General features: G+C 36.5%; 1 protein-coding gene across 2 annotated transcripts in view; it reads right to left on the reverse strand.

Annotated features, from left to right (window-relative positions):
* Positions 1-1,817: 1,817 nt before the first annotated feature.
* Positions 1,818-19,420, reverse strand: part of LOC143453381 (5-oxoprolinase-like) — a 114,399-nt gene continuing 96,796 nt past the window's right edge. Inside the window, exons 1-3 of one of the 2 annotated variants that reach the window (XR_013115162.1) lie at positions 3,519-3,595; positions 2,713-2,907; positions 1,845-2,486 (exon numbers count right to left, since the gene is read on the reverse strand). The gene's annotated coding sequence lies outside the window, so the exon portion shown is untranslated. Of the gene's footprint in view, positions 2,487-2,712; positions 2,908-3,518; positions 3,596-19,420 lie in introns of those variants that run through there. The other variant, XR_013115163.1, reaches the window with a different exon arrangement.

Genomic DNA, 19,420 nt, shown 5'->3' on the forward strand with positions numbered 1-19,420 from the left:
TTGAATTCTTGGCAAATTTTAGGTACGGGTCCGCAGGCTTGAGGATTTATTAAAAGGGGTCGGCAACTAAAAAACATTGGGAACCACTGGTTTAAAGGTAATTCTGACTCATTAGAAAACCAGAAACCGATTCGTCATTTCACACAACAACTACCATGAAACTTTTCAGCATCATATGATACGAGAAAGCACATCATTCACAACATTATCACATAAATCCCAATCACATCCCAGCATAAATGGCAACCTTCTCATAGTGCTTCAGTAGCGGTTGGTTAACACAAACACCGTTGCTACACAACTATGAAATTTTTGAACATCATATGATAAACTTCGTGATCAGATCTATAACATTTATCACATCACCAAGCTGATCACATGATCATACTCACGAGATTGATCAGGAAGATGAACTCCTCCAGCACATGGATGATTGGAAACGATGCAATCTCCTTCATTGATCTCTATTGCCCACATCTGGTACTGCACACCATCCTGCATGGCCCCTAGGTGGCCTGGGATGTGAGAAGCGTTGGAAACAAGACCACCATCGGGTCCGAAAAGAGCGCAGGAGAAGTCAAGTCGTTCCTGTCGATTCATGTAATGTTCCACAATAAACAATGACACACAATGATCAAAATAGAATTACAACAACTCAGTTATTAAGAACATATTTACACAAGCAAGTCTTGCAATATACACAAGACTATACAGGACTTTCAACGAATGAACCACAGATAAAATGTCAAGGGCTGGGAAATCTTGGTGCAACATATTCGTTAGAAATTACACCAAACAAATAAAAGCAGTGTTGGACGATTATCTAGACCAGTGATGTATAAATAACAAACATGTATAAATACGACAAGTTCAAGCCAGACAAATACCTTAATGTTAGTGGATATTGCTGTCCGTTGTAGAATCCTACCTGTCTGTTCTGCAATGCTCATGAACCTTTGATGTCAAAGGTCAGAGGTTATAATATATTGATAAGATCAGTGATCCCAGTCTAGCACACACACAATAAAAGTAAATCGGGACTGACAAATAACCCAACCCCACTTACAACTTACAACTACCCCCATAATCATTGCATGCATTTGATATTCAATTTCCCAGTTATTGTCTTTCGGGTAAATTGTCAGTCATAAAAATCGCTTCGAAAAATTCAGTCCACGAAATAACAATTAGCAATTACAAATGACACCTATATATTTAAAATAACGGAGAATGACCCAGAACCAAGCCGCACCTTACAACTACCCCAATGGTTATTGCATGCATTTGATATTCAATTTTCCAGTTATTGTCAGTTATAAACTTGCTTCCAAAAACTGTATCTACGAAATAACACTGACCTGTGTGAAAATATAGAGAGTTGGATGGCATCCAATTCTTTGCCAATATGCTTCGGCTTTCCCTTCCCTATCATGATGGTGACGTCACCTGAATAAGCGAAATTTTTGCAAAATTGTAATTTCTAATCACGGCAAGCTACAATGATGTTGTCAACCTATCATGTAAGAAAAAGACTACCCTCATCAAACTCTAAGTGATGTCACCATGATGTCATAACGCAATACCTTTCTTAGTCATCTCTGCCTTGCAGTCGGGTTCGACCAAGATTGTGCTATTCTTGTCGATGATGATCGCTGGACCGTGAATCACCTGACAGGTCCTCAATGAAATGGACGTTAATGTCGCTAATGTCGAGATGACCTCCATCGAAATAACTTGACATCACCTGCACAACACATGTTTTATTATGACATCACTTATTGTAATAAACAGTCAATGCATGCAGTTGACAACATACATTTGCTCTTATGTCTGGTAAGATCTTACGCACAGAGATACAGAGCATACTTAGGGTGTGTAAATTTTGCCATTTTAATTAACGTTTAGTGACAGTAGTAGCATGAACTACGACCAAGATACCTTTTGTAGCATGTTATCTTCACAATCACTTTATCAGTTACCTCGGATTGATGAAATTATGCACGGTTTGTGATTTAAGTATTTGTAATAAGACGATAGCACAACATACACATAGGTGCAGCAAATAAAAATTTAGCATTGATATTTAACAACACTTTACATCATCACTAGGGCAACCAAAAGTCAATATGGTCAATTTTTTTTACCTGCTCAGAATGCTATGAAACAAGCACAAAACAAATTTCAGCTTTGTACGACGGGTGGCATAGAAGTTATTAGGTCAGATAAAGTCAAAATGTTATGTAAGGTCAAAATACGGTCAAATTGTTTCGTTAGGTCTTTTTCTTAGGTCAAAATCTATTAAACTTGTAATTTTGTAACCATTTTGTAATATTATTCTTCCGTTTTTCTCTTTTCTTGTACCACAAACAATTCCAGTCCCGCAAATTTTACTTAGAACCAAAGCCACAAAGAGAGGGAAGGCTTTTCAGCGCGTTTGGTGACGTCACGATGTGACGGCATTGCATTTGAAACTGCAAGTTGTCAATCTTAATACGCAGAAACGAAAAAAAAGTCAATACTAGAAAAGCATTTTGTCATTTTTAAATGCAGCTTTAGGTTAGAAAATTGCTGTAGACAGTGTAGAGACTATCAGTATAGCGTTTTTCAAAATGAGGTCAAAATTTAAACGATTTAGGTCAAAATAAGGTCAAAATTTAAAATTTTTTAGGTCAAAAAACTGGTTGCCCTAATCATCACAAATCATATTGTTACCTGTCGTACAACATTTGCTCCGGCAACAACATTTCCAGACAAAGATTGGCGTCACAGTTAGGGAATCCCCTTTCTGAAGCATGTGATGCCTGGGTGAGCCCCAACAGATTCAGGGAGGACTAGGGCTGACGACAAACAAACCCAACCGGAAAAATTGCATAGACCAGACCGTGCTGCGACTGTGTCGATGTCAAGCTGTGATGAAAATGTTCAGCTGTCATAGAAATCAAACAAAATAAGACAACATATTCTACTGTCAGTAGAAATAATGCAAAACGAGACAAGTCGTCTTTCTCCAAATTTTGAACTTCCACATTAATTTGTAAAAGTTAAAAAGGTAAAAAATCTCAAAAACGATCGAAAGAACACAAGATAGTCAATACAACATATACACAAAAATGTAACGAAGCATACAGAGTCCAAACAATACATACTAGTACATATCAACACATTGAAATAAAAAACACACTTTGTCCTGATGTTGATATTAACAGGAAAATTTGTACCATTGTACCAATTTGTACCAGAACAAATGAGACAAGTCGTCTTTCTCCAAATTTTGAACGTCCACTTTAATTTGTAAAAGCTAAATAGGTAAAAAATATCAAAAAGCTTGAAAGAACACAAGATAGTAAATACAACATATACACAAAAATATAACAAAGCATGTAGAGTCCAAACAACACATACTAGCACATATCGGCACATTGAAATAAAAACAAACTTTGTCTTGATGTTAACATCAACAGGAAAATTTGTGCCATTGTTGAAGTTTTGCTTTAATTTAAGATTTGAAAACAAAATACCTGCGGTGCTTGTATGGTGACACCAGCTGTAGTAGACTTGAACACATGCTCATATTCCCCGTCGTATCGACTTAGATCTGTTGATGTTCCTGTGTAAATAGTGTCATAAATTTCATCACAATTTAAGTATTTGCATGTCACAAAATCATTCTTTATTACAGAACAAAGAACTTGTCAGGATATTCACAAATTCCATAAACAAGTGTCGAGCCACACGGCCACAACACCAAGCACTGGAATAAATGGTTGGGATACCACGATGACAACACAAGGACATAACTTACGTAATCTTATTAATATTTATCTAGCTTGTGCATGCATGCAACGTACATGCTCATACTGATACTGGATATATTAGCGGCACCATACCTCTAATGTTGTACCCAAATGCTATGTTGGTCTTCAAATGATGTCATAGCGTACCACATAACGCCACCTGCCGGGCCGGATAATATTGTTCTATTTTCATTGAACCTGAGCATAGAGGAGTGTGAGATGTTATATTTTATATCAGAAGATGTAATCCCAGGATGGGCAACAGTTTTGAACTCATGGGTTGCTTTGGGTGTTGAGTTTGTACATGCAGGCACAACCATATGCACAAATGATGTCATAATTAGTTTGAGTGCTCACTTGTTTCTATTTCTAGCTACAACAGCATGAAACAAATAAACTACTATAATTACATACAGAAGTGAGGCCTACTTGAGCTCTAGTCAGACACTAGCTTAAGCGTACTTACTGTACTAAAACTAACGGAAAACTAGAAAATCAGTAAGGGGTGATGAGTTTTTTGGTTGGCTTTAATGGGAAAGCAGATCAAAAAGGTTAAGAACCGCTGCTTTAAATCAAAGTAAAAAGTGGTAATAAACTCATCTCTGATTAAGTATTTAAAACCATAGAAACTATAAAATAAGCAAAGACGAAAGATACAAAACCCAAATTTAGCGTCACCAGTGGGTAGTAGCTTAATACAACTGCATTGTCAACTGGAAACATCAGAGTTGATCAGCTTACGAGGTCGAATAATTTCAGTCTGGACTAATTTCCAATGTAAAGAAGATCTCTCCAGCCCTTAGTGAGAGCAAGTGCCATTCTTTCACCTTTCCTCTCAAGGAGAGCATTTGTGGCGACCGTCGTTCCAATCCGAATGAAATCGATCTTACTTGAGTTGAATGATTTGATCATCATAATTTTAAACTCTTTAAAACAAAATTAAACTATGTATTCATAATTAGGCAGTCTATCGAATTAAACAACAATTCTTAGCAGTGGTTTTCGCCAAGTCGACAAATGGTTAAACTTGAGGAAATGAAGGGAAGCTAAGTTTAATTAGAGACAAAATTACGGGCATATTTGTAATTAAACACCAGCCTTGAAATCAAACTACTTTTTATAATATTCTTTTTAGCCTTGTCAACGAAGAAATTAGTAAACTTGAAACAACTATGAGACATAAAATCATCAATAAAATTATGATAAACTTTACCATATTGCCTAGGCCTATATGTTTATTTTTGTCACAAACCTCTTCCATAATCGTTTAAATTCCTTCCCCTTGTGTTTACTTTTCTGATTCAAAATTTGTTTCTTCTTAGAACTTGCTCATGCAGCATTTATCATGTTAAGTGTTTCCTAAAATCTAAGCATAGTGTCGGAGTGCGTCCATTATTTTCTTTCATGCCATAATAAAAGGCACTTGCAAGGCTGCCTGTACAGTTAGGCCGATACAAACCCAAACTAGAATAGATTTGCTGAATATCATCTGCATTCAGGTGAACACAAATACTAGGCTAACGATATCGAAACTGACTACAAAATTATTATATTTCCTATATTTATATTTTCCAGGCTAAACAAACCAGGGTCAACATTTTTCATGCAGCCAGTGTATACATGTTCTTATACAGCCTACTGAAGGCCATTTACTTAAAAATTTTGCTTTTCAAATCACCATTCAAATATTATTCTTTTGAAACCAAAAAATTCTTCAGCAACTACCGGTACACTGAAAAAAAGTGACCGTCATTAGGCCTAGTCCAAAATTTTTATCATTGTCTAATAAGACGCCGATTTCGTTGAAAAAACACTGCCCATACTTTATGTTGGTCCACGTACCCATAAATCTGCCTACATACAGTTTGCAACGCCTTTTTATGGCTGACTACGTCCTACTGATGCACTGGAAACAATGTTGGTTAACTAAAATCCATTATACGATGTGATTGGCGTTTACTTCGTTATATGTGAAAGACTAGTGGCTTAATCTCATTCGTGTCATGTAATATACGAAGCCACTTGAGACAATCAGAGTTATTGACCTAATAGTTGCTGTTTTCGCGATAAATATCACATCAATATTGATATGGTGACATTTCGTCACTGTTTAATTTAAAACCTTCCTCATTCGTGCAATGCCATAAGTTTATGAACTTTTCCACTTAATGCAAGGTTGAACAAGGTCGAAACAACTTAAAAGTACTTCTGTGTAAGTACATTGGGCGGTCATTTTTTACAAATTTCATTACCCAAATTACTTTCCTCGAAATGTAAAGATTTTTCTTTTTAATAATCCGGGAATGCCAACGCGCACAAGTGTTACGATTATTTGATTCACTTTTCAAATACAAACACGGCATTTAGGCTAACAATCACAACAAATATGTTCAAGATAACCTTAATTTAAGCTAGAATGTGTGGTTCCTAACTATATAGTAACACATGTTATGCACTTTGTTAGAAAAAAAAAAAATAAAATTAAAATCAAACAAATCCACTAAAATCGATTATTTGAGGAATTATAAGTTTACTGTTCAACTTGGAATAGGTCTATGTAAAATCCTGTGAACTCACAATACGTGAATATTTAATTTCAAAAAGTTCATTTTTGCAATTACATATGCATTTAAGTCTTCGTCCTCTGCAAGCACTATATATTTTCTAACAAGAAACACGTACCTACATAGTTTCACACAACATTACCAGTTCACATGCAGCAACAAAACAACCAATGTTATATTTTACACCATCAATTTCTATCCATCGAAAGTACGAACGATTGTGTGACATGACGCTGAGAAAAGTCAACACATCGGCAGAAAAGTTGTTAAACAGATAAACTTTTGGTCCCAGAGTATACTTGGACGCAAATAAATTTTCGTCTTGCAACAGCATACAGAGGTGACGTTGGTGCTTTTCCGCCAAAAACTTTTGGGTGTTTTTAAATGAGGCTCTGCTAGTTAAAGACTTGAATAAAGACTGCTTCGCCTCAAACCGCATGCACCATGTTCTTGCAGATGAACCAAGGTTTTCTATATCCGTTGGCACATGAGTTAGATAATGTTGTTTTGGGATGATATTAAGACTTGGAAACGCTAATTTAAAGAGCTGGAGATAAGAAGAAATCAACAAACGCAAATAGGGTCAAGGTGTCATGGGCAATGTTCGGAGACAAAGGAATATTGGTAATTTTCAGCAAAGCTAAAAACACTGGTAAGCATCACAAGAACAATCAATATATTCTCTAAGTACAAAGGGCAGCATTCTTGCCAGTTGTAGCATTTGCGATGCGGACTGACGCAATTTCTTCTCTTTTTTTATATGGTGAGACATTATCTGAGAAGGTTTTTTTGCTGTCTCGAAATAGCAGTACGGAAAACTTGAAATCTTTTTATTTAGTGTTGAAAGCGTTAATTTATTTTTTTCGTAGATATAGTAGTTAAGCATAGGAATAATAGTATGCGCCAAACATCCTTCCAGGACAATGTGCATTACATGTTGAGGAGAACAGTTTAATGGATTTGTGATAATATTATGATAATAACCAAAAGTGAAATACAGATTGTGTAAGATTTACAATTCTCGTACTTATGTGTCGTTTTAGCAAAGCGTAACACGAGTCACAATAACTTCCTGTACTATGGTTGTGACGTAATATTTGTGCCTTTCTCGCATGCGTTCAGTTTGCCAGTGTGTCAGAGTATATTCTTTTAATCAGTTTTGTAGTCTCCAGCAACCAGTAATTTAACACAGTTGAATATAGCTAAGCCAAAATGCTAAAACATTAACTGTTGGATGAAATGCTGTTGATGTGCCAATGTTCTGTCAATTTGTAATCGTATAAAGAAGAAACAATATAATCAGTTTATACAATCAACATATTTGTGCAAACTATTGAACAGTACAATTTAAGAGAAGCTCAGTGTTAAGTCAGACAACTTTGCTTGTCGGCTTCACAAGACAATCAGCTTTTAGCTGAACAATCGAGTCTAGGGTTGACAAAGCTAAACAACGACCTTGAGGCTCATTATATCGAGGACAATAAACATTCAGACAATTAAAGATTGTATTGGAGTGACTGGTACAGTCAAGTTCAACTACAATAACCAATCATTCCATTACAGATTAAAATACGGTACATCGAATAAGGCTGCTCGTCTATTTACCCCCCACTGCCTTGAATTTTCCGGCAATTCCTTGCAGTGCTCTTCGTGCGTTGCGGTATCCCTTAAGGTAAAGTCTTCTTCCCATGTTTTTGATTTTATTTCATCTGCAGTTGCCAAGCAATGGCGACACTTCCTGAAGGCGAAACCGACCCCTTCTTTCATCCCCATTACTTGATGGGCTGCCGGCGTGTCAGCTAAAACGGCTGTCAACTATCCTTTGATATTTATAGATACGTTATTTGGAGTAACGACCTCAAAACTTTTGCTGCAGAAATCTCGCATCTCATCGTAAAACTTTTGCAAAACCACATCAACGCCATACTTGTTAATATCTGAAGTTTTTGCAATAGCTGGAAGACAAATCCTGAAATACTTTGACCGATGGCTTGGTGGTAAATTATAAAAAGATATATAGAAACGTTCAAGCTTGTGATCAATAGTTTTGCTTTTGCAACTAATTTCGCCATGGTGGTGAGCTATACGCGCTATACCTGGGAAAAAGTTGTGTGATCTGATAACAGTTTTCTTGCGGATATTGGCCCAATGTTTCGCTCAGATTTATATCCTCTGATATGGGCTATCCCCCCAGTGGTGATGTGTTGCGCATTCTATAAGTTATGACCAGCCCTTAGATTATGTTATTATGTTATATTATAGTATAAATGTTTGAAAAATGAAACACCCGGTCTCTTATTGGTTGTGTTATGTCGTATTTTATGACGTCATTCCAAGAAGACCGTAGAATACGGCAGGTAACCTTTGATAAAATCTTTGTAGATGATACGAACAGTTTACTAACTTTCCATGATTATCACGTTTTTACTTCGCGCTTGATCCCAGAGTGATTCCATCCGTAATCAATGAAGCGTAGAAAAAGAGAAAACAGAGAAGAACGACGACGAATTACAGTAATGTAATGTTTGAATCCCACAGTAATGCTTGAATTGCGTGCGATTGCTTATACAAAACATCTTCGTAATGTAACCGTGGCTGTTTCATTTTGCAACCATGAGATTCGTTACGAGCAATTTTCAGGCTTTGTGACGTTGTTATGAAGGGAAGCGGACGGGCAGATTTTTACGTAAAAAACTGAACAATATCGTCACCGAAGCAAGTTCAAAAAGTTAATTAGATTCTATTTGCACATATGTCATGCTGTCGTCCGGCCAAAAATGAATCGACACGCATTCTGTGATATCCACACGATGAACGAGCTTCGTGATATTAAATGGTTAAACTTTGGGCTATGAGTTGTTTATTGCATTGGTGATCGGTTACTTCATTATTTAGTTTCATACTTTCGCTTTGTTATAACATCGCAGTGGAAAGAAGTAGTGGAAGCATACATTATTAATCCCTATACAACATACATTTGAGAACGGTTTCTTGTCTGTATTAATTATGTAATTATGATTTCTCAAATTTTCTTTGTTGTCCGAGTGTCTTTAATTATTGCATCATATATAATATATGTTTTCATTACATTAACCAAAATAAAAAATTTCGCTTGAACGTTTCCCCTCCACACATATTTTTCTGGATCCACCGTATTTCGTAATTGATGAAATAACAGAAACTATTCCGCAAACATAAGTTTTTAAAATCACAAATTATTTTGCTCATTAAATGCTTTCGCGTTTACGTTTTTAACCAATAAACAGAAACGTTGCAATGACACGGCCCATAAGCGTGACGTATTATGACGTATTATGCACTAACTTTATGAACTTACGACGCAGCAAGATTAGTTCAATAATTATTCCCGGTGCCTAATATCGGAAAAAATATTATTTTTTGGTTTTTTTGATCGAAAAAGTAAACTTTGGGGTAAAACTAAAATCCAAACTTCGGGTTCGTGAGAACCAAGATACCAACCAGAGCTCAAGGGACCCAGGCAACCTCCATCTTTTTGGTCAGCTGGTGTTTGCCACAAGTGAACAAAAATACAGTGAGATAGAACACAAAAATATTCATTAAAGTTAAAGCTTCATCTTAATTTTTATTCATACTTTATCCTTTAGTTTTCCAAGTAATTGCTTTGCGTATATTTATTTGACAGACATTGGAAAAAGTTATTTCTTGAAACTAATCGAAAACCGGCTGTGTACATCGAGGACTCAAGAAAGACTGTAACTGGTTACACATCATGTGAGGAGAGGAGGCCATCCTACCCCCATGAACCTAAATTTTGTGGGTTATACGCCTTTTAACTTCTTCACTGCTTTTTCTTCTTTGAGAATCCTTATAACCATTGCAATGTTAAATACAACAGATCTACAATGACAGCTTCATTCAAATTTCCATCTGCTGTACAAGTATAAACACCGCGGTATACCGTCCATTTCAAGGCGTTATGCAGGTTTTCAGGCGTTGGAACAAAATTTGTGCACTCCGCGCATTTTGGTATGAGCATACAGTGAGCAGACGTTGGTATTTTATAGCGGGCTTTCAAACCCCGTTCCTTAACGCAATTCACACAAACGTCACTGATCGTCATAAGCACGTTGTACGATATTCGTCGTCTATCACTTAAGATTTTGCAATTTGAAAAGTAAAATACATTTTTAAGAATTATTTGCTTTTTTGGGCCGAAATATTGCAGAGATGTAAAAGTTAGTTTTGTCGTTATATGATCACAATGCTTGCGTAACAGGGGTATAACGACATATGTTTGGTAGTAGGCATATACCTTCTTATTTTAGCGAAAGATGGCATAAGAATAAGTTAATTGCTCACAGTATTTCCGACTTGCAGTGGCAAGATTAAAGGCGCATGTGTTCGATTCCTATAGTGCTGCTAGTTACCGGTATTTTGCTATTTTAAAGCCTACGCTGTTCACCCTAGGATCTGGGGGTGGAGAGATTGTTGCGTCGTTGACCTGGACGCTGATATAGTGTTGTTAGTAAAGCAGCGCCAGCACCATAAGGTATTTTCCTTGTAGTACAGGATGACCTGAATAGGAATGGTTTATGACATAACAATACCTTATTACGTGATCTTTTACCTAGGCACGGAGTGGGATATATAATTTACTTTCAACGCTGCGGTTGAACGTACCGTGGTTTGATCGCAGCATTCCTGGTCAACTTCCAGAAAGCGTACGATGTCTATTTCTTGTTGATTCAACGTACAGGTAAACCCGGTTTAATTTAGATAGACTGTCGTATAACTGTGTAGACACGTCATTCATTTGACAGGTTTTTGTCAAAATCTGTCTTTGGCACGAGTACATTATGAAATAAACGTGGCCGCGATAAAGCGTGGTGGAGCAAGCGAAGTCTCTCGGAAACGTTCAGTCCTTCTATCATTCAGCATCAGCTGCAAGAGCAGCACAGTCAGCCCTGGGTTGAGCGAGTGATCAACAACTTCGACGACTGCAAGCGTCACAAAGATCGCTCAGCCAGATCTCAACATCCGGAAGGTCTCAACATCCGGATGACGACAAAGCCCTCTCACTGAAAGATAAACTGAGAGCCAGCTGGTTTCTCTGCGCACTTGCAGGACCTCTTTGAGATTTTTTGAATTTTGAAATGGAGCACTACATCAGTTTATGTGTCAATTTAAAAATTGATTCCACGAAACAAATGGTGAGGAAATTACAGGTAAAATATCCGGGTAATTGAAAAATCTGTTGACTTAATTTGATGTAAATGCCTTATCAACATTAAAATGTATTTGAATTTGTTTAACCCTGCCAACTGGTTGACGAGTACCAGCAACGAATTTTGAGAAATTTTGTTGTCGAAAATGACAACATCGGAAATAAAACCTACAGTACAAAGTATGGCTGATGGGTTGATGAAGCGATGTGCGAAGGCCGGTGAGAGTCCTTCTTAGCTTTTTACTTAACGGTGGAGGTTACTGCAGTCCAAAAAGGTCTGTCAAAGCACAACGAACTTTTAGCTCCGGCCTTATCGTGCGCCTCGATGTTTGAAATGAGCTCATGCAGAAGACTGGAGTGAGAATTCCATCGCAAGCGGCCGTCAGCAAAGCCATCACCAAAGCCGAGATGGCCTGGAATTGTCGTCGCAAAATCACAGGCATTTCTGTCACGACTTCAAAGATGGAAGCTTTCAATTCCGCGATAAATGTCTTTGAAGTTCTCATCCAGACAGAGGAAATCTTCGAGATCTTATAAAAGTAAAAGGGGCAAATATTATGCAATCAGGACTTCGCCGAGTCATACTGCATGAAGCCTACGAGAAATATCGCATTCGCTCCTTCGCAAAAGTACAAATACACGCGACGTCGATAAAGTACGATAAGCATTTAGCCTAAGTTTGGGAAAATGTTTGTCAGAAAATAATTACAATTAATAACGTTTATAAAAAAAAACAAATGTTTATATTTCGAACAGTCAAAACAAAGTTATGACGTGCTACTGTGCTTTGTGTTGCTGTTTTGTTTATTTTTCGCAGTTTTATTTTTGAAATAGTCGCAAAGCTGTAATTTTTATTCACTACATAAAATGATGTTCTTACATAGCAGTCCATAAACCTAAAACACTTTCAATCCAAGCATCTCTTGCGCATTTGTACGTTCATAGCGTTGTTTGGGCAGAAAAAGAGCGAAGAGCGAAAAAAAGAGCCAAGAGCGAATAACCCCTAAGCGGGAAAGCGCGGTCGTGGTTCTGTTCCGACGTTGACAAAAGTGCGACCTCTCGAGATCGTTCCTAAAGAATAGGAGCGCGCTCGAATGCTCGTGCCTTAAGATGAGAGTTAGAGTAGTACATGTACATGAGAATATACAGTTCATCTCGAGGCTTTAAGCAGTTTTTCAAGATTAACAAGCAAAACTTTTTCGCTCCACTTTCGCGTTTTGATAGGAGCATACAGTGGGCAGACGCGGGTATTTTAAAGCGGGCTCTAAAACAATTTTCCCCGCTCCTCAACCCAATTCAAAATACGTCACTGCTTGTTAACCTGGTTGTCATAATCACGGAGTGTAAGCAAAGACGCAGTTTCTTTCCGCATCTCAGGGACACATAACAGCGACTGTTTTCGTAAATTTCCAGCCGAACAACTCGTAGCGAAAGTTGCAGCAGGAAGCTAATCCCCTGATATAACTCTGTGTGTTTGATGTCTTGCCCCAATGACACGCCGAGCTGTTATTATTATTACTGCTTTTATTTGTCTGCGTCAAGTTGATATAAAAATTTTGGTAGCTTATAGTTCTGTTAATCATTGGTCACAAGGTAGAGGCAGCATTCGAGGCGGATGCTTTAGCCTACAAGCCATAGCACCAGTCTCATTAGATTTGAGCTAATAAAGACAATTTAGAGCTGAACTCTACAAAGCAATTAGCGATGATAAAAACCTACTTATAACGCTTGGGCAGAAATGTGACGCTGAAAATATTGAAACAAAACCAATTTCTGTTTTACAACAAATTTTATTTCTACAAAACTCACTCTGGATATTTCAAATCACAAAAATCAGCAAATCTAAAATATTACAGCAAATTCCACATTCAACATAATGCAGTGATTATTTATTTGAATGAACATGTCAAACAATTATACTTATGACATCACTATTAATTTATGTACAAATATAAATCAATTTTATCAATGAATTAGTAAATCTGTAGATGGCGCATCGGGTTGAGCAATCGCTCGATGTCGCAGAAGTCTGCGGTTCGAATCCCGGCCACGACGCAACTCCTTTTAAACAAATAAATCGATATTAAAAACGAATTTTAACAAAATTTACTTAAAATAGAATTTCTGTTTAAAAATGAAACCTACTTACCATTATTACGTCAGCAGTACTCGCGTGGAGTGAGTATGACGTCTTCATAGTCGTCATACTCGCGTGGAGTGAGTATGACGTCTTCATAGTCGTCATCATAACCAACATAAACTCGCAACCGCTATAAATTAAAAATTTGGTTAAAAATTAAATTTCTGTGCAAAGTTCAAGTTGACACAAACATGACAAGATATAAAGAATACCGAGCCATGAAGCTGGTCAAGGGCGAGTTGAATCTTTTGTTTCTCGCTCGAATTTGCGGATCTTCTTCCATCGAAGCAACCAGGCATGCCCAGAACTTCTTCAATTTTAGCGAAAAATTCTGGTCCTGGAATGTCTTTGATTATGTTGCTACCGATGTACAACTCTTTTACCTGCAGATGAAATGTTTGTAAACTACAACCTGGTGTATTGATGAAGCTAATTTATTACTACATACAAGTTAATATTACCATTAATTGGTTAATAACTAACCAGCACCACGTGGTCAGATTTAGGCCTAGCCTACTGGTCCAACACAAATTCTTGGTTTTTGAATTAAATAGAAATAATTTTGAGCGGCCAATTAAAACCGGTATCGAGTATTAGTTGTAGAAACAAATCCTGATAATAAGTTTGCAAAAATATTTTCAGTTTTAAATAAAATTAGAACTTTTCAGTTGACCCAAAAATTAACCGGTACATGTCAGGCTAAAACTGATCCAACAAAATTTTGTCATTTTTTCATTAAAAAGAGGAAATTTTAAGCGACCAAGTTTATCGCAGATTCCATATTCCTTGTAGATTCAAGTAATCATTAAACCGTCGCAAAATTATTCTGCAATTTTATATAAATTAGCACAAAATATACGAGCTACACTGCCCAGTAATCTCAACAAACTGCCTTGAAAAATATCTTCGTACTAGCCATTATGACGTCATAAGAACAAATGTAAACAATTCATTATGACGTCATATGCTGTTCTAAGCAAACGATAAAAAGTTGAATAAATCGTCAAACCTTTCCAGGCATCTCAGAGATCGCCGAAATTAATCTTTCCACATCATCAGGGGAGAAGCAGCTGATCAGACCAAGCTTCTTTAACTCTTTTTGTTGTTTTCTTAAAACGTCACAAAAGATCGCGGCTTCCGATGATGACAATTTCAATGAAGTCAGATTCATCTCTGTTGGAAAGCGCTGTGACGCCATATTGAAGAGTTCCATGTCGCTGGATTCGTTTAATTCGCATAAAAGCGAAATATATCTGCGTGGGTTGTCAACTAAACAAACATAATAGTTAATTATTTACCGGTTGTAGTTCGCCGCGTTATAGAAATAAATTTAAGACGGAAATTTTTCATGTTTAGGCAACAAAGTCAAGTTGAAAGCGAAAACTTACTTTTCTTTAAATTATCTGTTTGGGACGAATTAAAACAAGAAGCAGGCATTTTAAACTGAAGATAAACTTAATACAACAACAAGAATTTATTTAAATAACATGTGGCCTATTTAGCCGGCAAATATTTTCACCAGAATTACCGGCAGCCTACTAAGCTAGGCTCTGTACACTAGCACTGGCAATATGTTTGCAATAGACATGTAAATTACAAAACTTACTTTTACTTGGCCTAGTAGGCTGCTGTACTAATCTACCAGTGATTATGTGGAAATATTTTCTGGCTAAATAGGCCACATGTCATTTCAATCAAGTTTCACAAAATATTATCACACAAATATTTTCACAGCATCACCAGTCTGCCAGCAGCCTTACTGTACTAGGCCAAGTAAAGATATGTTTTGAAATTCAACATAAATGTGTGTTCTGCTGCACATAATGCATGTCTATGGCAAATAATACATAACATGCACATGCAGTTTATTCAATTATTCGCAGATTTAGGACAAAGTCAGAAAATAAACTTACGTGACCAATCATTATACTGCAGTTTCTCAAAATGTACCAGCTGTGACTTTAGTGCTTCTATCCAAATCCTCCTCTTCTCAGGAATATCTGGAAATAAATTATTATCAAGATTAGTACTGACAGGTGACAAATATAGGCCAGGCCTAGACGAAATGGCTTGCAATAAAATGTAGGCTAGAATGCAGTGAATTGTACTAATTTTAAATATCGCACATATTTTGCATAAAATTGCTGTTCACCAAAATTGCACTGTATTTTGACTGACCGGCTGTTTACCAAATTTGCATTTTTCTGACTGACTGGCTGCCATTTACTGAAGTTGCATTTTTAATTTACCAAACTGTGCGAATGGCTGCTCATAAAACAGACAAGTATTTCATCTTTTTGATGCTGATTATAAAAGTTTGAAAACAATATTTTCATCCAAATTTGATAAACAGGCCACGCTAAAGGCACAGTATATAATATCGCACATATCTTCGAAATAGGCACAGTATATATAATGCTAAAAACAAAAAAATGGTTTGCAGTAATACTTTAAGACTGCATGTTAAGAGCAGTTGCTAGAGCATCTTTTATTTTATAACGGTTATATATAACAAATACAACGCATTGTTCTAAATAATAAGCAAACTGTGCATGAGACTGTTTTATTAAAAAGTACATGGATCACGAACTGTCAGAGGTGGGGTGTCACTACGTAGAAAGTACCGTCGGTAACGGTACTTGGCAAAACATGTACCAACGGTTCCGGTATTTGGTAATATTTCAAAAAAGTAGTCCGGTACTTTGCCAATACTCGTTCCCAAACTACTTTTCGTACAGCGAATCATGTTACAAGTGCAACTTTTGCTGATATTATGGCCCCGCTAAAGGTGACTTCAGGTCAAAAAATATGTGAACTCACTCTATACGACTTTATTAGACATTCGTAGATTAAAAAAGAGCATAAAGCACTAAAATTGAAATTAAGTTTCAATCAAAATGAAATTTTAAAAAACACATTCTGAAAACCTTGAAGTAATCATTTTAGAAATTCCAAGCACTGGGACCGACTTATATTTCTCGAAAAAAGTCATTCAGTACAGGGATTCGGTAATGTTTTCCAAAAGTTCCGATGGTATGGGTACTGAAAAAAAGTACCGCGATACAATAATTTGGTACTATAGTACTGCCCACCTCTGCAAGCTGCACTAAGTCTTGTTCAATAACCAGGATAGGGAATGATTTCCGAGGCCGTGTAAAAACTATCTTTTAATACCATATTAGCAAAGAAAAATGAGTGAAATTATTACACTGCATGTTAATGCAGTAGACTTCGCTTATTATGACTCTCTTTGGACCAAACCATTTTGGTCACAACATCGGAATAGTCATAATAACCACAGCTGCAAGCCTGATACAGTATCGACACCATACATCAAGCAGTATCGACACAGTCAGAAACAAATTGATCAAACTTTCTAAAATCTCATACATTTCTTACATGGTGCGAAAGAAAACTCACATGGCACAATCATTCCTGTCACATTGAATAATTGACAAAGAAACATTGGGGGAATAATATTGAAAAAGTGGTTGTAATACTCAAACACTGGTCATAGTAAACAGAGACATTTGTATGGCAAAATTTGGGACTATTTCAACATGGTCATATAAAGCGGGTGGTCATATTAAACCGACTTTATTGCATATAAATGTGTAGCACACCATATGGTGGCTATCATTTTATTACATGAGTTGGTAGGGGCGGCCAGTGTAAAATAACATAAGTGTTTGCCTAAACCAGGGCTACTCAACTGGCGGACCACGGTCCGAATGCGGACCTTTTCAGTGTTGAATCCGGACCTTATCTGTCTCAGCATTTACGCAAATGAAATCGTTCATCATTAGTTTTGTTATTCCTGCTTATTCAATTAATCAGCGAATGTGTAAGTGGTAGCTCAAACTAGTCTTCTAGCGGTTTTTGTTAATAGGTCGTTTGTCAATCGGCGTTTTTCGCCATCTTTTGTTGATTAAACGATGTTTACACAAGTTACAAAACAACTAAGGAGATGTAGCGTTCGACAGCGCTGTTTCTGGGTAAAGCCCATCATCAGCAAGGCGCTAATTGCAACCCATAAAGAAACTTTATGAAGGCACAATGATATTTGTGACTTCATAAATAACACAAGTTTTTTAACAAAACCAAATCCCTTATCTTTGATTTGCAAAAAAAAAAAAACAGCAGACAGTAGCACAATTTCAAACAAACCTTGTTGACGTCACAATGCAAAGCTGCGAGTCAGCGTTTTCAAACATGAACTTCTTAAAGAATAAATTTCGCATCTGCATGACCAATGAAAACCTTCACCACTGCCTTCCACTCGCTCTCACTACTTTAGAACCAAGATTTAAAGAACTAGCAGGAAACAACAAATTCCAATTCTCCCACTAGCTGTAACTAACAAAACAATAAATAAATTTCGCTTAATGCTTTTGCTAATACCGCTTTACCGGATTTTGTATATACCGTATTTCATTTGTTGTGTTAAAAAATTCCAGAGAATTTAATTTTTTTTAAATCCAGAGATTTTAAAATTAAATTAATACCCATCCACAGAATTATATTATTCTATATACTGTATTTTAATACATTTGTATGACTGTAAATTATTTCCTGAGAGTTATAACGGACCTAAGCAAATTTTGAACTTTTGTAACTGGACCTTTGCTAAAAATAGTTGTGTAGCCCTGGCCTAAACCATATTTCAGCTATATTATTTTCTGTTGGCCTAAACACTAAACAGAAACAGGTTTTGCTTGCTTTAGTAGTAGTGCTGTAATTGCTTCTGTAATAATAAGTAGAGGAGTACTGAATCAGTTTATCAGTATTAAACCAAATTTTTGAAAAAACAATCGAAACATTGCGACCAAACCATGTATTATAGCAGACATGTGCAACTAGTGGCCCGCGGCCTGCGTGGTGCTCAGCAAAATGTTAGAACTTTATACTATTACTAGCCATCACTATTTCATCACTAATTTAGTCTCCTCATCTTCCATCGACAATTATTCACAGTTTTTCAATAAATTGTCGCACAAGTGTGTCGTGGAGTGCATTAAATCTATTTCTAAACTACATAAACTGCATAGGAAAGTCGTTTTACGATACTAATTTTTTCTGAAAAAATAATGTGGCCCGCGTTGTCATTCAAAATTTTGTATTTGGCCCTCCATTGAAAAAGGTTGCACATGCCTGTATTATAGCATTATAAACGTTTGTATTATACAGATGACTGTAACTGTGCTAATGCTCCAAATTAGTTTATTCTAATTTTCTGCTTGTATGTTTAGTTGTGATTTTCAGTGTTAAAATACTTGTATATAGCAAAATGGCAATATAAATGATTTCCAGCTGTGATACAAAAACTTGTAAATTAGTATTTAAATTGCAATACATTTGCTCTGTTTTAAATTTTATGAAATTTATATTCTTAGAATGACAGCTCATGTGCAAAACAGCCACAGATGTATTCCTCCACCACCTGAACTCAACCTCAGAGACATGCGCAACAAACACCATGTCTATCAAAAAGACCAAGCATACAGGAACATCACATGCATTTGTTTGATTTGATGACCACCTTGTGCTGCTTGCAACATGCTATCAAACTGCAACAGGCCTGAGTGAACTGTGTGTCAAACCAAACTGATGAAAATCAATGAAAAGCCTTGTTTAATTTGTTTAATTTAATTTAATTTGTTAACAATGTTCATCATTACCCTTTAAAACAGAGTAAACATTGTATACTTGGCAGCAT

The sequence above is a fragment of the Clavelina lepadiformis genome, chromosome 4 (genome assembly GCF_947623445.1).
Source record: "Clavelina lepadiformis chromosome 4, kaClaLepa1.1, whole genome shotgun sequence".
In the NCBI taxonomy this organism is placed as follows: Eukaryota; Metazoa; Chordata; class Ascidiacea; order Aplousobranchia; family Clavelinidae; genus Clavelina; species Clavelina lepadiformis.